At 41.2% G+C, this 18,771-nt stretch overlaps 1 pseudogene; it reads left to right on the top strand.

The window, feature by feature from the left end:
* Window positions 1-5,767: 5,767 nt before the first annotated feature.
* LOC139016824 (importin subunit alpha-1 pseudogene) lies at window positions 5,768-7,359 on the top strand (annotated as a pseudogene).
* Window positions 7,360-18,771: the final 11,412 nt, after the last annotated feature.

Raw genomic sequence — 18,771 nt, 5'->3', positions numbered from 1 at the left:
CCTCCTCCCCCCTTCTTCCCTTCCTCCCTGCCTCCCTTCTTCCTTTCCTCCCTCTCCTTAATCAGACATGATAAAAGTTCGTCTACCTTCTTGGACTTTTCAAAAATCAAGTCTTTGTGATTTTTGTTTTCCATTTTGTTGTTTTTTCTATTTATCTTTATTTGCTTTCTTCTACTTCTTTTGGGCTTATTTGTTTTGAGTTGATAACTCTTAGTGGCAGATAAAGCCTGCCTTCCTTGTTGCTTGGACACAGACACACGAGCTAGGCTGCTATCATAGGTATGATACCCTGGTTTTGAATTGAGAGTTAGTAATGCACAGAAATGACACCAGTGGCATTTGCAGCAAGACCAAGTTCTTGCACTTGGGAGAGTGTGACAGGAACACCAGGGCGGTCTCAGCACCCACAGCTCTCACAGTCAGTGGTGCAAGATGCAGCTGCTGGCACCTGGTGATCGGTTCAGTGATACTATGGTGGGCATCGTTCTAGCTGTATAGCTCTGAGCCTCGTTCCACTGCCAAGCCAGTGACTCTGTGAGTGAACCAAGGTCCTGTTAATAAGTTTATCTTTTTGCCCAAATCTGCCAGTGTGGGTTTCTATTGCTTCCAACAAAGAATCTTGTCTGAATACATTCTTTCATTGTTGTTCCTTTCTAAATAGTGTTTCTAAGTAAATAATATTTCTAAATAACATAGTGTTCTAAATAATATTTTGATTTCCTCTTGATCCCAGGGGTTATTTAGAAAGATGTCAAAATTTTCCCAGTTGATAAACATGTTGGTTCTTTCCTTTTTAATTTCTCTTTTTGTTGTAATGTGGCCAGTTAATGTGGCTCGTAAGATTTCTGATTTTTTGGAATTTATTAAAATTTTACCTGTGATCTAATATATATCACATCATGTCAAGAGTATTTTTTTTTCCATTTGTGAGTATGAAATTTCTAGTCTAAATGTAACCCTTCGTGGATTTGTCAACTTCATTTTATATTTCTAAGAGTTATCAGTTTTCATGATTGATTGTAACTTTTTAAAGTATAAAATATATTTTTTTGTTCAGTTCTAAACCTTAAATTCTATTTTAAACCTTGAATGCCATTTTGTTTAACATTAATATTGCTATATTTGCTACATTTTCTTTTTGTTAGCAAGTGTATATTTTTGTGCCTCTATTTTAAATTTTACTTCATAATTTTTTTCTTCCTTCCATTTTTCTTCTGTTTTCCCCCTGTCTTCCTCTTCCTTTTCTTTTTGAAAAAAAATATATTTTTGTTGATTTCAGAGAGGAAGGGAAAGGGAAAGAAACATCAACGATGAGAGAGACTCATTGATCGGTTGCCTCCTGCAAGCCCCCCACTGGGGATCGAGCCTACAACCAACCAAGAATTGAACAATGACCCCCAGGCTCAACCACTGAGCCATGCGGGGCTGGGCCCCTCTCTTCCTCTTTACCTTCCTTTCTCTCTCCCTTCCCTCTTCTTTCCCTTCCTCCCTCCTCTACCCAATATGTAAATCTCTCTTCTAAAGGGAGAATTTAAGGAGAAATTATCCTTTGTAGAAAGTGCAATAGTGTAAAAACTCATTAGTACTGGTCCCCCCAAAATAAAGGGAGAATTGAACACATTTGTATTTATTTTGATTATAGGTATGGTCAGTTATATTCCTACTACTTTATTTTATATTTTGGTGTTTTTTTTTCCTTTTGGATCTTTTGTTAGGTTTTTTACATTTTCTTTAATTTTTATTTCTCTATTCCTGATCATTATCCTTTTTATTCCATATATTTAAACGTAAATTTGATTTCAACCTACAGAGCAGCACTATCCAATAGAAATTTCTGTGATGGTGGCAATGTCCTATATCTCTAACACTGTCTCAGAGAGTAGCCACTAGCTACATGTGGCTATTAAGTAGTTGAAATGTGGCTAGTCACATGTAGCTGTTAATGGAGAATTGCATGGATTGCCTTTCTCCGTTGCTAGTGGGAGTGGGGTTCTTGGGGTGTCGCTGGAATACGAACTTCCGGAGGCTCCCACAGGAGGATGAAATATGGTGGAAAGCTTTATTTGTGTGGCATTACATCACTGGGTTTCAAAAGCCCCATTTCCCTTAAAGGAGCCCTGGAAAATGTGCAGTAGGGCCTTTAGCAGAGCTAAAAGCAAAGCCAGTGTCCAGAGTTTTCGTTACATGGGGGAGCTGGGTCCAGCACAGCATCAGACTTGTTCTGGTCCATCAGTCCATTGTGTGTAGGGTCCACATGGCTTTGTGCCTTGTGGGTGAGTGTAGAGCGTGAGAGCCCCACAACCAGGAGTCAGGCCGGAGTAGCAAGAAGGCAAGAGGCAGAACTCCTCTGTTCAGGAGCTTATGTATTCCAGGTTTCATGCCCTTGCAGTGGTCACTTCCATCCTCACCATTGACCCACTCCCAGGTGTGACCAATAGGCAACCACTCTCTCTACATCATCCAGACTTTACTGGGCAGGCCTCTCATACTTGGCCTTTCCTCTGTTCCTTTCCAGTCAATTAATTACTGAGTTAAACACAACGAAATCATAACCAACAAGTACTATTGTGTTAGTTTACTAGGGCTGCCATAACAGAATACCACAGACTGCTGGCTTAAAATATAGAACTATATTTTCTCACAGTTCTGGAGGTTGGAAGTCCAAGATCAAGGTGGTGCTAGGTCTGGCTTCCCCTGAAACTTCTGGTTTCTCCCTGGTTTGCAGGTGGCTGTCTTCTTGCTGTGCTCACACATATTTCTTCTCTAGGACACATTCCTGGGGTTACTTTTGTGTCCATATGTCCTCTTTTCACAAGGACACTGGTCACATTGGACCACGACCCACCCCAACGGCCTCATTTGAACTTAAGCAAATCATTATCTCCAAATACAATCACATTTTGAGGGACCGAAGGTTAGGCCTTCAACACATGAATTTTGGGAAAACCAAGATGGCGGCATAGGTAAACACCGGAAATTGCTGCCTCACACAACCACTTCAAAAATACAACTAAAAGACAAAACAGACATCATCCAGAACCACAGGAAGGCTGGCTGAGTGGAAATTCTACAACTAGAAGAAAAGAGAAAAGCACACTAAGACTCAGAGGAGGTGTGGAAGTAAAGTGCCCACGCGGAAAGGACTGGCAACTGAGGACCCAGTAGTCTTTTTCAATTGGAAAGGAGTCACAAGCTCCCGACTGCTCTGAAATCCAGTTCCAGGCAAGTCTCTGGGGTCCCAGACTCATACAGGGAGAAACTGGACTGTCAGGGCAGAACTTGAGGGTGGCTTTCTCTCAAAGGTGCTTGCAGTGATTACCCGGACACTGAGATGTGGGGCCTCTCAGGGAAGGGCTGAGGATCAGCCATAGCTGTTTGCTCCGCCCTGTAGACTCCCTGAGACCCTGCCCCACCCAAGCTGTGTGCAGAGGCTTTTGCATATGAATGGCCTGGCCCTTTGCAATCTAAAATTACCTAACAAACTGCAGCTGGGTCAGAGAGACCCAGAACATCCAAAAGAAGGCCCAAGGCCCCACAGCAACTTGCATTGCTTCACAGCTGGGCCTCATCTGGGTACTTCCAAACCCCAAACAAAGAAGAAAAAAGAAGAATCTGCAGATCTCTCCATAACTCCTGCTGGGTAGCCTCAGGCAGAGGCTAAATTAGCACCTCCTTAGAGATCTAAGAGCCAGTGTACCCAGTGGTCAGAGTAGGACCATCCAGATTACAACTCCTCAGATCCATAAGCGACACACTCAGGGGGCAGACTCAGTGAGCACCAAAGCCCCACTGAAGCATGTCTTGCCCCATAAGGGTGTCTCCAGCACAGAAGTTCTCCCACTGTAGACACAGCTGATTCTCACAGACAATTGGCCTGGAGGTCAATTCCTCCCAGTGATACCTACAACAATCAAGGCTTAACTATAACAAGACTGTGCACAAAGACCACAAAGGGGTGCACCAAGAGTGCCACCTCAAGTAATTGGGGAGGCTGAGCCACTGAGCCCTATAGGACAATTGGCACAGAGAGCCACTCTATCAACACAGGGAAGCAGCCAGAATGCGGAGATAAAGCAACAGGTAACAAATGACAGAAATGGAGGAAAGCAAACTACTGGATGTAGAGTTCAAAACCATGGTTATAAGGTTTTTCAAGAATTTTCTAGAAACCGCTGATAAATTTAGTGAGACCCTCGATAAATCTAGTGAGACCCTCAAGGATATGAAAAAGGACCAACTAGAAATTAAGCATACACTGACTGAAATAAAGAATATTATACAGAGATCCAACAGCAGACTAGAGGATCGCAAGAATCAAGTCAAAGATTTGAAATATGAAGAAGCAAAAAAACACCCAACTGGAAAAGCAAAAAGAAAAAAGAATCTAAAAATATGAAGATAGTGTAAGGAGCCTCTGGGACAACTTCAAGCATACCAACATCCAAATTATGAGGGTTCCAGAAGAAGAGAGAGAGCAAGATATTGAAAACCTATTTGAAGAAATAATGACAGAAAACTTCCCCTACCTGGTGAAAGAAATAGATTTCCAAGTCCAGGAAGCGCAGAGAACCCCAAACAAAAGGAATCCAAAGAGGACCACACCAAGACACATCATAATTAAAATGCCAAGAGCAAAAGACAAAGAGAGAATCCTAAAAGCAGCAAGAGAAAGAAAATCAGTTACCTACAAGGGAGTACCCATACGACTGTCAGCTGATTTCTCAACAGAAACTATGCAGGCCAGAAGGGAGTGGCAAGAAATATTCAAAGTGATGAATAGCAAGAACCTATAACCAAGATTACTTTACCCAGCAAGGCTGTCATTCAGAATTGAAGGTCAGATAAAGAGCTTCACAGATAAGGAAAAGCTAAAGGAGTTCATCACCACCAAACCAGTATTATATGAAATGCTGAAAGGTATCCTTTAAGAAGAGGAAGAAGAAGAAAAAGGTAAAGATAAAAATTATGAACAACAAATACACATCTATCAACAAGTGAATCTAAAAATCAGGTGAATAATCTGATGAACAGAATAAACTGGTGAATATAATAGAATCAGTAGCATAGAAAGGGAGTGGACTGACAATTCTGGGGGGGTGGGAGGGGGAAGGGATGTGGGGGGTTCGGGAAGAGACTGGACAAAAATCGTACACCTGGACTTGTATGCATGCATATAAGCATAACCAATGGACATAAGACACTGGGGGGTAGGGGAGGCCAGGAGATTGTCAAGGGCGGGGGGTGGGGTGGGGGGGGAAGGACACATATGTAATACCCTTTGTAATACTTTAAGCAATAAAAAATGAATAAAAAATTGAAAAAATAAATGCCAGGCGGGTAGTTAATCACTTTAACTATGAACAATCACGCTTAAGTTACATAATCTTTACTCCCTGGTAAGGAGATAAGAAATGCCCTAACATTTGGAATAGAAATTGATGGGATTAAAATCAACTGGTATAAATACAGATGTAACAAGACAGTAAAACACAGAACCTGGCTGGAGATCTTGGACAGAACTTGGCTGGAGATCCTGGCTAGGCTGCTGATCAACTGAACTCGGTCTCCGTGTCCTTCATTCTTTGCTGACACCATCCACACCTTTGGAAACCCCTGGACCTGCTGGGGATGGACCCCAACACACCATCTGAGAGCTGAGCTGCTGTAGATATTCTCAGAGCAACCAAACCACAGCCCGTCCTCCACTCACGGGTCTCCTGTGAAAGCCTGAGTGGCTGTGTGGAGCTTCTCCCTTTGTCTCATAACCATGTCCACCAACGAGAATGCTAATTTGCCAGCTGCCCGCCTTAACAAATTCAAGAACAAGGGGAAAGACAGTACAGAAATGAGACGGCGCCGAATAGAAGTTAATGTGGAGCTGAGGAAAGCTAAGAAGGATGACCAGATGCTGAAAAGGAGAAATGTGAGCTCCTTTCCTGATAATGCTACTTCTCCACTGCAGGAAAACAACCAGGGCACTGTAAATTGGTCTGTTGAGGACATTGTCAAAGGCATAAATAGCAACAATTTGGGAAGCCAGTTCCAAGCTACTCAGGCTGCAAGGAAACTGCTTTGTATGGAAAAACAGCCATTCCGAGACAACATAATCCGGGCTGGTTTGATCCCAAAATTTGTGTCCTTCTTGGGCAGAACTGATTGTAGTCCCATCCAGTTTGAATCTGCTTGGGCCCTCACTAACATTGCTTCCGGGACTTCGGAACAGACCAAGGCTGTAGTAGATGGAGGTGCTATTCCAGCATTCATTTCTCTGTTGGCATCTCCCCACGCTCACATCAGTGAACAAGCCATATGGGCTCTAGGAAATATTGCAGGTGATGGTTTAGTTTTCCGAGACTTGGTTATCAAGTATGGTGCAGTTGACCCACTGTTGGCTCTTCTTGCAGTTCCTGATATGTCATCTTTAGCATGTGGTTACTTACGTAATCTGACCTGGACACTTTTAAACCTTTGTCGCAACAAGAATCCTGTACCCCCATTAGATGCTGTTGAGAAGATTCTTCCTACTTTAGTTTGTCTCCTGCATCATGATGATCCAGAAGTATTAGCAGATAGCTGCTGGGCCATTTCCTACCTCACTCGTGGTCCAAATGAACGGATTGAAATGGTTGTGAAAACAGGAGTTGTGCCCCAACTTGTGAAGCTCCTAGGAGCTACTGAATTGCCAACTGTGACTCCTGCGCTAAGAGCCATAGGAAATATCGTCACTGGGACAGATGAACAGATGCAGGTTGTAATAGATGCAGGAGCACTTGCCATCTTTCCCAGCCTACTAATGAACTCCAAAACTAATATTCAGAAGGAAGCTACCTGGACAATTTCAAATATCACAGCTGGCCGCCAGGACCAGATACAGCAAGTTGTGAATCATGGATTAGTCCCGTTCCTCATTGTTGTTCTTGCTAAGGCAAACTTTAGGACACAAAAGGAAGCTGTATATGCTGTGACCAACTATACAAGTGGTGGAACAGTTGAACAAATTGTATACCTCGTTCATTGTGGCATAATAGAACCACTGATGAACCTCTTACTGCTAAAGATACCAAAATTATTCTGGTTATTCTGGATGCCATTTCAAATATATTTCAGGCTGCTGAGAAACTAGGTCAAAGTGAGAAACTAAGTATAATAATTGAAGAATGTGGAGGTTTGGACAAAATTGAAGCTCTACAAAACCATGAAAATGAGTCTGTGTACAAAGCGTCACTAAACTTGATTGAGAAATATTTTTCAGTAGAGGAAGAGGAAGATCAATATGTTGTGCCAGAAACTACCTCTGAAGGTTATACATTCCAAGTTCAGGATGGCACTCCTGGGACCTTTAACTTTTAGATTGTACAACTGAGGCATAAAATTGTTTGTTGTGTACTATGTTTGGTATAAGTATGTCTTACTGTTTCTCTACTAAGAGCTCTTTTTAAGCCCTGACTGGTTTGGCTCAGTGGATGGAGCGTCAGCCTGCGGACTCAAGGGTCCCAGGTTCGATTCCAGTCAGGGGCATGTGCCTTGGTTGGGGACACATCTCCAGTGGGGGATGTGCAGGAGGCAGCTGATCGATGTTTCTCTCTCATCAATATTTTTGGCTCTCTATCCCTCTCCCTTCCTCTCTGTAAAATATCAATAAAATATATTTTAAAAAGTACACCTATGGATGAGGACAGTGGTGGGGGGGTGAGGGCAGAGGATGGGGTGGGAACTGGGTGGAGGGGAGATATGGGGGGAAAAAGAGGAACAACTATAGTAATCTGAACAATGAAGATTTAATTTGAAACAAACAAACAAAAAAACATGAATTTTGCAGGGACACCATTCAGCCTATAACAACCATTTTGGAGAGCACAGATAAGAGCTAATCTGTAGTTATTTCTTTATTTTAATATATTTTTATTGATTTCAGAGAGGAAGGGAGTGGGAGAGAGAGATAGAAACATCAATGATGCGAGAGAATCACTGATAGGCTGACTCCTGCACGCCCCACTGAGATCGAGCCTTTCTGAGCATGTGCCCGCACCGGGAATCGAACTGTGACCTCTTGGTTCATAGGTCGATGCTCAACCACTGAGCCACACAGACTGGGCTGTATTTATTTCTTCCTCTCCTCATACCCTGCTCCTCACTGTAGAATACTTTGATTTTTCTACACCACCATCTGCCACATGGTAATCATCTGCGATTCTACTTCCAATTTTCTCTTTCATTCTGCATTAGCAATTATTACTAGAATTAACTAGAAATTTCACATACTTCTTTATCATTTTTTTCTTATATACCATGAATTTCTCTTTCTTGAACTTCTTTGCCTGTGCCACAACAATGCTCTCAAGCAATTCTTTCACAAAGGGGCTGGAAGTCCAGGTATAGAATTCTAAGTTCAAAATTAATTTCCCTTATTAATTTGAAGACCTTGTTTATACTTCTGGTGTCCCACTGAGATCCTGCTAGCTAGCTAAGGCACCCATCCCTCAGCTGCCATGAGCATCAGCTACTAACAGCTCACTCCTGCCTGCTTGCCTGAAGACTGCCCTTTACTTCATGGGGCCAACTCCTTCAGGCAATGACCCCTCCACTTTCCCTGGGGGCAGCCTCCAGCCAATTGCTGCCTCATAGGGGAGGACAAAAGGCTTTTCTCACTGCCCCTAGGTGGGACCACTTCTGTGGGGAAGGTTCCTGCTCCAGGACTCACCAGGGAATCAAGCTGAAGCCAGATTCCTGCTGATACCACCACATCTTAGCGTAGCTCCTTTCCCAGCCCTATTCTGTTTCTCTTATTCTCTCTCCACCTAGAGTACTCCCTTGTCAATCATGTGTGCCCAAATCCCTGTCTCAGGCTCTGCTTCTAGGGGACCTGACCCACGGCACGTTGTTTCAGTATTCTCTATCGTTCCATGGCCTCCTGCTTAGTCCAGGACCCAAGGCCAACTAGACGTTCAGAAAATGGTCACCCAGTGAACAAGAGAAGGGATCTCCATTGGGCTGCTTGCAGGACACATTATACTTTCTTTCCAAACCTAACTTCTAATCATGAAAGTCAAATTTCTGAATTTGGCTTTAAAGCCGTATTCTAGTGGCTTATTCACAGGAAGCCCATCTGCCTTTATTTGTTAGTCTATGTGGATTTTATTTTTTTTTACTGCTTTTATGATCCCAAACATATTATTTTGCACCTGAATTATATACAGCCTCACATTGCTCGTGTGTTGTGTCATGTATCTTATTTCCTCAGCTGGAGCACAATTTTATGGACTTTGTGTTCCTCTGTATCACTTAGGACCTAGCAGCTTGCTAGATATGTACTGATTGATTCATAATTGCATGATGTTTATATGACAACTTAGTTCAAGGGATTATATGTGAATACAAATTTTCTCTTAGAAGATAGCTTTTTTCTTTCTTTATTGCTCCTGGATCATTTAATCCCTTTTTGGAAACTCTATTTCCATAGAAACAGGTTATCATAAAAGAAAGAGCATAGCATGGCCTTTACTTTGAACAACTAGAAAGAGAAGGATTATGAGAAGAAAACCTGTAATTGCAAAATTATAAATAAAATGAACGAATGAAGCAGAGGGAAGCAGATAGTACAAAGAAGGATGCGTCATTTCTAACAGCATTCATAATTTTACTGTACTTCAAGATGATTAAAACAGCCAGCAGAATCCAGAGGCTCAAACATTAGCAATGTGATAAACTTCCGAAGCTGAAAGCAGAAAGCATTCGGTCAGTCCCAGGGACCCTTGCTGACTGCGAAAGTAATGCTCTCTATTTGATCAGTGAGGGCAGAGGCACAGAACCTAAGCTCTTTAATGATTTGCAGCATCATCAAGGATCCAATAAGCCTGTATTTGAGAGTTGCCTGAGGTGACTTTCTCTTTAATTTGCAGACAGTGTTCAATAGCCAAGTAGTGACAAGTTGAAGCTGGTCCACAAAGAGGAGAAAGAAATGTTGGGACACAAAACAAGCTTCTCTTGAGAACCTAAAGCAGTGGTTCTCAACCTTCCTAATGCCCTGACCCTTTAACACAGTTCCTCATGCTGTGGTGACCCCCAACCATAAAATTATTTTCGTTGTTATTTCATAACTGTAAATTTGCTATTGTTATGAATTGTAATGTAAATATCTGATATGCAGGATGTATTTAGGCGACCCCTAAAGGGGTCGAGACCCACAGGTTGAGAACCGCTGACCTAAAGGGAATTCAGAACAAACTCCAGTGGCTGGAATCCAGTGGGGAATTCTTTGGCTTTACATGGCAAGATATTTCAGAATCGCCGAAACCGGTTTGGCTCAGTGGATAGAGCGTCTGCCTGCGGACTGAAAGGTCCCAGGTTCGATTCCGATCAAGGGCATGTACCTGGGTTGCGGGCACATCCCCAGTAGGAGGTGTGCAGGAGGCAGCTGATCGGTGTTTCTCTCTCATCGATGTTTCTGACTCTTTATCTCTCTCCTTTCCTCTCTGTAAAAAAATCAATAAAATATATATATATATATTTTTTATTTTTTTATTTTTTTTATTGCTTAAAGCATTACAAAGGGTATTACATATGTGTCCTTTTTCCCCCCCCACCCTTGACAAGCCCCTGCCCTCCCTTACCCCCCAGTGTCTTATGTCCATTAGTTATGGTTATATGGATGCATACAAGTCCTTCAGTTGATCTCTTACTCCCCTCCCTCCTGTCCCCCAACCCTCCCTGGCCTTACCACTGAAGACCGACAATCGGTTTGAGGCAGCTCTGCCACTGTATTTATTATTGTCCAAAAGTTTGTAATGGTCTTAATTATCCATGAAAGAATGAGATCATGTGGTATTTTTCCTTCATTGACTGGCTTGTTTCACTTAGCATAATGCTCTCCAGTTCCATCCATGCTGTTGCAAATGGTAAGAGTTCCTTCTTTTTAACAGCAGCATAGTATTCCATCGTGTAGATGTACCACAGTTTTCTAATCCAATCATCTACTGATGGGCACTTAGGCTGTTTCCAGATCTTAGCTATGGTGAATTGTGCTGCTATGAACATCTGGGTGCATACATCCTTTCTGATTGGTGTTTCTGGTTTCTTGGGATATATTCCTAGAAGTGGGATCACAGGGTCAAATGGGAGTTCCATTTCCAATTTTTTGAGGAACCTCCATACTGCCTTCCATAGTGGCTGCACCAGTCTGCATTCCCACCAGCAGTGCACAAGTGTTCCTTTTTCTCCACATCCTCTCCAGCACTTGTCGTTTGTTGATTTGTTGATGATGGCCATTCTGACAGGTGTGAGATGGTACCTCATTGTTGTTTTGATTTGCATCTCTCAGATGATTAGTGACTTTGAGCATGTTTTCATATGTCTCTTGGCTTTCTGAATGTCCTCTTTTGAAAGGTGTCTATTTAGATCCTTTGCCCATTTTTTGATTGGATTGTTTATCTTCTTTTTGTTAAGTTGTATGAGTTCCCTATAAATTTTGGAGATTAAGCCCTTATCAGATATGACGTTGGCAAATATGTTTTCCCACGAGGTGGGTTTTCTTGTTGTTTTGTTGATGGTTTCTTTTGCTGTGCAGAAGCTTTTTATTTTGATGTAGTCCCATTTGTTCATTTTCTCTTTAGTTTCAACTGCCCTAGGAGCTGTATCAGTGAAGAAATTGTTTTGGCATATGTCTGAGATTTTGTTGCCTTTGTATTCTTCTAATAAAATATATATTTTTAAAAAAAGATATTTCAGAATCTACTGAGGGGATGTTGCCATCAATCAGACTCTCATCATTGAGCATGCTCAACTGTTCTTCTCTCTCTTCTCTCTTCTCTTCTCTCCTCCTCTCTTCTCTTCTCTTCTCTTCTCTTCTCTTCTCTTCTCTTCTCTTCTCTTTCTCTCTCTCTCTCTCTCTCTCTCTCTCTCTCTCTCTCTCTCTCTCCCTTTTTCATTTAAATTCTTTATTGTTGAAAGTATTACATAGCTCACCTGTTCTTGAGGTAAAGAATCTTTGGTTGGAACAAAGCAGAGATGAGACCACACCTAGAGTTCAACGCTCTGCCAATCTCGGTCCTCTTCTGAACCAACGCAGAGATGCAGAAGAGGAAGCAATGTGGTGTAAGGCCCTGGACATGCTACACAGTCAGCCCCTCTGGGTCTTGGTGACTTCACCTTTGAAATAGGGGATTAAACAGGTAGGATGATGATCGCTAAGGATCACTGAGTCAGCAGCTCCACAGTTCGAAATAAAAACAAAAGCTCTACTAGTCCTTTGATGGTTATATATAGTGCAAATATTTTCTCCTACACTGTGGCTTGTCTTTTCACTTTATTATGGGGTCTTTTGATGAGTACAAGTCTTTATTTAAGGTAGTATACCTTATCAGCCTTTACTGTTACAGTTTATTTTTTATGTCTTGTTTCAGAAATACTTCTCTACTCTGAGAAAACTACAGGAAAGTTGGCTTATAGTTAAGAATTGTGGGAAAAGTCCCACTCTCTTCAAGGTTAAATTTTGGGATAGGCAATTTTGCTTTCAGTTTCTTGGGTGGCAGATTTTTTTTTTTTACTTCACACTGAAGGTATGGCCCTTTGCAGTCACAGTTTTATAAAGGGGAATCTCCTATTAAACCTTCTACCTTGGGTGAATCCTGGGTTTTGAATTCTCTTCTCTGTGGCTTTATAAATATCAGGATAACAAAAAAGCAGTTCATTCAGTTTGGCAAATGCCCCCCAAGGCAAAACACGGCTTCACTTCTCTGGGCTCCTACGTTCACTGAGTTCCCCTTACTCAATAGCCAGATAACTGATGTATTAAAAAATATTTTTGTTGGATTTCATCCAATGTTTTGTTTTCTTAAAAATATTCTTTTATTTTTAGATTACAGTTGACATACAATAATAGATTAGCTTCAGGTGTACAGCTATTCTGTTTTCTTTAGGAGGTCCAAGCAGGTACTTTGTTAATAGACGTCCAGATAGCAATTTGAAGTTATACAGTGGGGCCTTGACTTACGAGTGTCCCGACTAACGAGTTTTTTGAGATATGAGCCATCTCTTGGCCAATTTTTTGCTTTGAGTTGCGAGCTAAAATTCGGGTTATGAGCCAGCTTCAGATACCCCACTGCTAGTTGGCGCAGCGAACGTCATAGTGAACATCAGCCCAGCATCACGTGTCTCACTCGTTCACTTTTTGATTTGACATACGAGTAATTTGAGTTACGAGCTCCATCACAGAACGAATTAAACTCGTAAGTCAAGGCCCCACTGTATTGGAAAAACAACTTTCCTAATACTGAACAAGTAGATAGCATTTGACAATCAAAAATGAAGTGTATGGGACCAATAATTCACATTAAAAAAATGAAATGTATGACAATAGGTTTTTTACAGAAAGCTAATTAGTCTAGCAAGTTTTAATATTATAAATACATAAGTAAAATAATAAAGCAGTATTTGATCAAGATTTTAATGAAAATGTACATTAGATTTCATCACTTAATACATTATTTATGTTAATGATTGTGTAATAGAAAGAGCTAGGGTTTTTTGGGGGGGGGGGGTGCAAACACTATATTTTCCTGCCTTTCACTAGCAAAGAGCCTCTAATATCCTGAATCAAGGCTCTTCAAAATAAGAAGAGCTACTTTTGCTGTATCTTTTTACCCCACCCCTTGTAGAGACTGAACTCCACCCAGGTTTCACCACCTGTGGACCCCCACCAGGATCTGTGCTTTGCCACCTCAGAGTCTTTGCACTTGTCCTTCCTCCTCCTCCCACCCATGCCTTGGTTTGAGGCATATAATGCATCTTTTCTATTTCTATTTCCACTCAGGTTTATTTAGAAAGCCTCCTTTTATTTAGAAAGCAACCTCAGTTTGATTAGACACCATCTCTTTACTAGCCAGAGACTTTTAAACCTTTCTTAAAGTTCTTCTGTTCTGCTATGTGTTTCACTTTGCTTTTTCTTGCCTTCTTTGTTAGAATGTAGGCTTCTTGGATGCAGAGATTCTTATTCATAAATGTGTTCCCCCAAATGCCAAAAGCAGTGTCAAACACATGCAGTACAGGTACAAGAAAAGCACCAGATGTAATAAAATAAAAACATATCTATTTAATTGAATGAAATGGACTGGCTTAAACACAGTGCACTCTTCTTCCAGTGTTAGTGCATGTGAAATTGTGCATGGAAATAATAAAATGCTATGGAGCAAATGTGTGGCTTGTAGGTAAACAGCATTTGGAACCATTATACTAGGCAGCAGAAAGGCAATCATAATTCAGAAAGTAGGTAAAAAATGATTGATTTATTATTATTAAACCTGTGCATAAGTCTTTGTAAGTGGATTTAAGTTAAATTTTACAAGATTGCTGTCATGCATGATAATTAGAGGAAATTTTTCGAGGATATAATTAAACGCGGTCTAAATGCAAATTGCATAGCTTGAAGTCACCCAAGGGTAGCTTAAATTCAACATGACAATTTTTCAAAATACTATTTTCTTGTGTAAGAACCCCAAAATAGACACAATCGTTTTTTTTCTTTTTCAAGCAGCATATCTTTATTTCTGCTCCCTGTTAGGTCTTTTGTGTTTTAAAATGCCTTTGTTCTCATGTGAGAGAATCACCAGCAGCCTCGTGGCTGGGAGATGGGATCGCTGCTGCTATGTCACAGGGATTCTGCCTTTTTATGCTCTTCAGTAGATACACAGCACTTTGAACTTCCTCAAAGCATGTTACGTCTTTCATGCTTGCAACTCTGTGGAGCAGGAAGCGTGAGTTTTTCTAATCACCTTTTGCAGGCGAGAACAATGCGCCACAGAGAGGTTAAGCGATGGGCTGAAGGCAGCGGCACCTCCCTGCCGGCCCACGCTGCTTTCCCTTCCTGTGTGAAATTATGTGGGCACAGAAGTTCTACTGGCGTAAACACAAGCCAGGCTACACCTGTGTGATTGCTCACTCCATCCTGTGGGCAGAGAGCTGCGGGAAAATGAATCTGTCCTGAGGAAGCTTGTTTATGAGTTCACCTGTTTTATCTACTCTGTTGTTCAAACCCTGTAGATGAGCCAGTTTTCATAATGACCTCATATCATCACACTAAGAGTTATTCATCAAATGATTTGGAGAGCAGTTCACTTAATTTATGCCAAATGCTGTCTTTACTGTTTTATCACCATTTGCAAAGCAACATTCAGATGTGAAAATTTTAGTTTTAAGATTAATACCCTTTGTAATACTTTAAGCAATAAAAAAAATTAAAAAAAAATTTTTAGTTTTAAGATTAAGTTTTTGGCTCACAAGCCCCAAACTCAGAAGACTGGTTAACTTGCCTTTTGTTAGTAGCGAAGTAAACACACCTCCAGTTGAGAAGCAGGGGCATATTTTGAATTATTTGCTTCATCTGGAACTGAATCCGTGAATCATTCCAATGGGCATGATGATGCTATTGAAGAATTTGGGGAAGAAATGAAGGACAAACCTGTTCACATCTTCTTACTCTTTCAGTAACTTTTGTATAAACTTCTCAAAAGGTGAGATTTTTTTTCATAATACATTTTTCAGAGCCTTATTTACCCCAAGATTTCCATTTTTAAAATTGTGGTCAGTTTTGTGACACACTTTCAATTTTGTCACTTAAATGCATTTCATTCTTCAGTTTTGCATTAAAGAATGAATATAACTATAATGCTCTGTATGAATAAGATCTTTGATTCCAACATCTGTTTTTCACTAATGATTTTTTTCAATCCTTAGATAATTCTTATTTTTTTTCCTCCAGACCAGGTAAATTTGTTTCCACTTTTCTCCATTATGATGACCTAACTCAGGACTGCAGACCAGAACCTTTGCTTTGCATGTAGAGTAGACCCCATCTTTTAATGTGTCCACTAGCTGTATTCAAGTGGTTCCCTAAAAATAATTCCTCTTTTGTAGGATGAAAGTTACAAGTGAGGTCACCAGCCTGCCAAGAGGGAGCAGGGACAACTCTTATCCTCAGTAAAGGGGTGCTGGAAGTTGTGACTAGGTCAGCAAATGAGGTCTGGGGACAACTAGGGTTTTTATTTATTTATTTATTTTTTAATTTTAATTTTTTTTATTCCCTGAGACCCCGCCCCACCCCACCCCCTTTTTTTTATTCTAGGGTTTTTATTGCTTTTCACTTGTTGAATGGAGATTGTGTAGATGCAGCTTAGTGTGGTGCAAAGTGCTGAACATAGGGACAGTCTGAAGTTCTAGGTCCTCTTCTGCTGCTCTCCAGCTCTAAGATGTTGAGTAAATTACCTAATCTCTCTGAACTTCACATTTGTAACTTATGACATGGGAACAATAATATCTCCTAGGGTAATTCTGTGTATCAGTTATCTGTTGCTAAATAGCACACTATCTCAAACTGGGTGGCTTAAAACATAATGATTTATTTGCTTACCGTTTGAGCTGGGTTCAGCTGGGTGGTTCTTCTGTTGGTCTTTCCGGAGGTCAGTGCCAGTCCCAGATTTCTTACATGGCAGTGACACTAATTCCAAGAAGGCAAGTCCCAATCTGCAAGTACTTACTAAGTCTCTGCTGTCACATTGCTAAATGTTTTTTTGGTTTGTTTTTAGCTCAAGAAAGTCACATGACCAAGGCCAGGGTCAGCGAGGGAGAGTGCTATGCACAGTGTAGAGGCTTTAGGTGGGACAATTAGTGTAACAGTCTACACATTCTGGCAGTCAAATGTGACAGTGCATGGGAAATGGGTTTTTTAAAAGTGTTATTTCAGTCTAAGTTTTGTGTGGTGTACACGTGTGTATGAGTGGTGGTGGTGGTGATGGGGAAAAGATATGAAAACCTTAATACAAATTGATTCACAGATCTGAAAATAATTATTTAGTGTTATTCCTCATTTCCATTATTAAATTAAAAATATTTCCTTTAGGTGGTCTCAGAGGTGTTAGTATGCTGGAATGTGGGTAATGTGGTCAGTATGTGAAGCTTAGAGAAATGGACTCAGCTACAGAGAATTGGCAATCCAAGGCTCAGTGTTTCAGGATTATATCAAATGTATGGACAAATTAGTCATTAATCAGAATCTGCAGGTGCATTCTAAGTGAGTTTAATTTGAAAGTCAGTAGGGCAGTGGCCAATGTCATGAGAGCTCTATACAAACCCTGCCTATGGATGGAGATTGTGAAGATGAGGATTCATCTGAGACAGACTGTTTGGAACTAAGAAGGCACCATCCCTACAGCCAGAGTGGATAAGGGGAAGGGCAGGGACCAAGGAGGCAGAAACCAAGGCAAATGGCTACTTCTCTGGACTAGACAAAAATACACAGGGAAAGAGGGCAAATAGAATATGAAGTTGGGAGCACTGTGACTCAGGGCAGAGTCACACAGGTGCATAAAGTTTGCACGTCATGAGTGCTTTTAAAATTGATCTGAAGGATTCTTGGGATGCAGAAAAAAGATGTGGAAGCCCAGCAACAATTGGGTCCAGAGCCACTGGATCCCAGGTATAAAGACAGGGCTGACCATGGGGCTGAAACTTTTAACTCCCTAAGTCAGGACCAGCTCAGGAATTGATGAGAAAGTGGCAGGCATCAGTGGACCCAGAGGAAAAGATGCGGAAGGCTGACACAAATACTCTGTAGGCTGGTGGGTCTCACATGTCAGCACTGGAATTTCCTGCTTAAAAGTGCACATCCTGGACTCATCCCAGAGCCTGTGAATCTGGTGTGTGGCCAGGAATTGGCATTCAGGAAAGAGCTTTGTGCTGGTAACATAACCGGCACTGTCCAATATGGTACATGTGTGGCTTTTTAAATTTAAATTATTCAAAATAAAATAGACATGTACTCATCTACTAACTACACTTCAAGTGCCCAATAGCCACATAGAGCTAATGGCTACTGTATTGAACAGTACTGAATTAGAATATTGCCATCATTACAAAGAGTTCTACTGGACAGTGCTGGTTATGCCATCTACTCCATGCTCCCTTTTCTTTGGACCACCCTCTGGTTCTGCTAGGCCAGTGATGGTGAACCTTTTGAGCTTGGCGTGTCAGCATTTTGAAAAACCCTAACTTAACTCTGGTGCCGTGTCACATATAGAAATTTTTTGATATTTGCAACCATAGTAAAACAAAGACTTATCTTTTTTATATTTATTTTATATATTTAAATGCCATTTAACAAAGAAAAATCAACCAAAAAAATGAGTTTGCGTGTCACCTCTGACATGCGTGTCATAGGTTCGCCATCACTGGGCTAGGCCTTCCTCATTTTGTGCCCCATCTCATGTTCCTAAGTACACGTCCTACTTCCCAGAGGAGTAATCCTAGCACGCTTGAGGGTTCAGGACCATGGACAACAGCACATATGGTTATCCCTCTCCTCAACTAGTTTTAGTCGCCCTGTACTTAAGTCTAATCAGGCGAGAAGCCAGGATAAAGAAAGAGAGGCTAAAGTAAGGAATTCAAGCCATACTGAAAACTTCAGCCCATAGGCCCATTGCTCAGTGATAGTGACTGTGGCTTCTGATCAAATCGGCTCTTCTCAAGGAGTAAGGGCAAGGGGGTCTTGAGCTGCTATTTAGAATGTACTGCTAACAAGCACCATGCATACTGATGTAATACAGTGAGGCAGGAGACCAGCACAGGAAGAGTCAATCAGAATTACATTCTGAGCAGTTACTTATTTGTGGTGAAATGATGGGAATGTAACTTAACCTCTCTGAATCTTAGTTTTCCAATCTGTAAAATGGCTATAATAATATTAATGTCATTAGATGATAAAATACCTGTAATGTGCCTAGCGTA

Source organism: Myotis yumanensis, unplaced genomic scaffold (assembly GCF_028538775.1).
Source record: "Myotis yumanensis isolate MYYU_CA2020_CCGP unplaced genomic scaffold, mMyoYum1.0.hap1 SCAF_9, whole genome shotgun sequence".
In the NCBI taxonomy this organism is placed as follows: Eukaryota; Metazoa; Chordata; class Mammalia; order Chiroptera; family Vespertilionidae; genus Myotis; species Myotis yumanensis.
The sequence above is the reverse complement of the archived record's forward strand: the minus strand, read 5'-3'. Positions and strand labels throughout refer to the sequence as shown.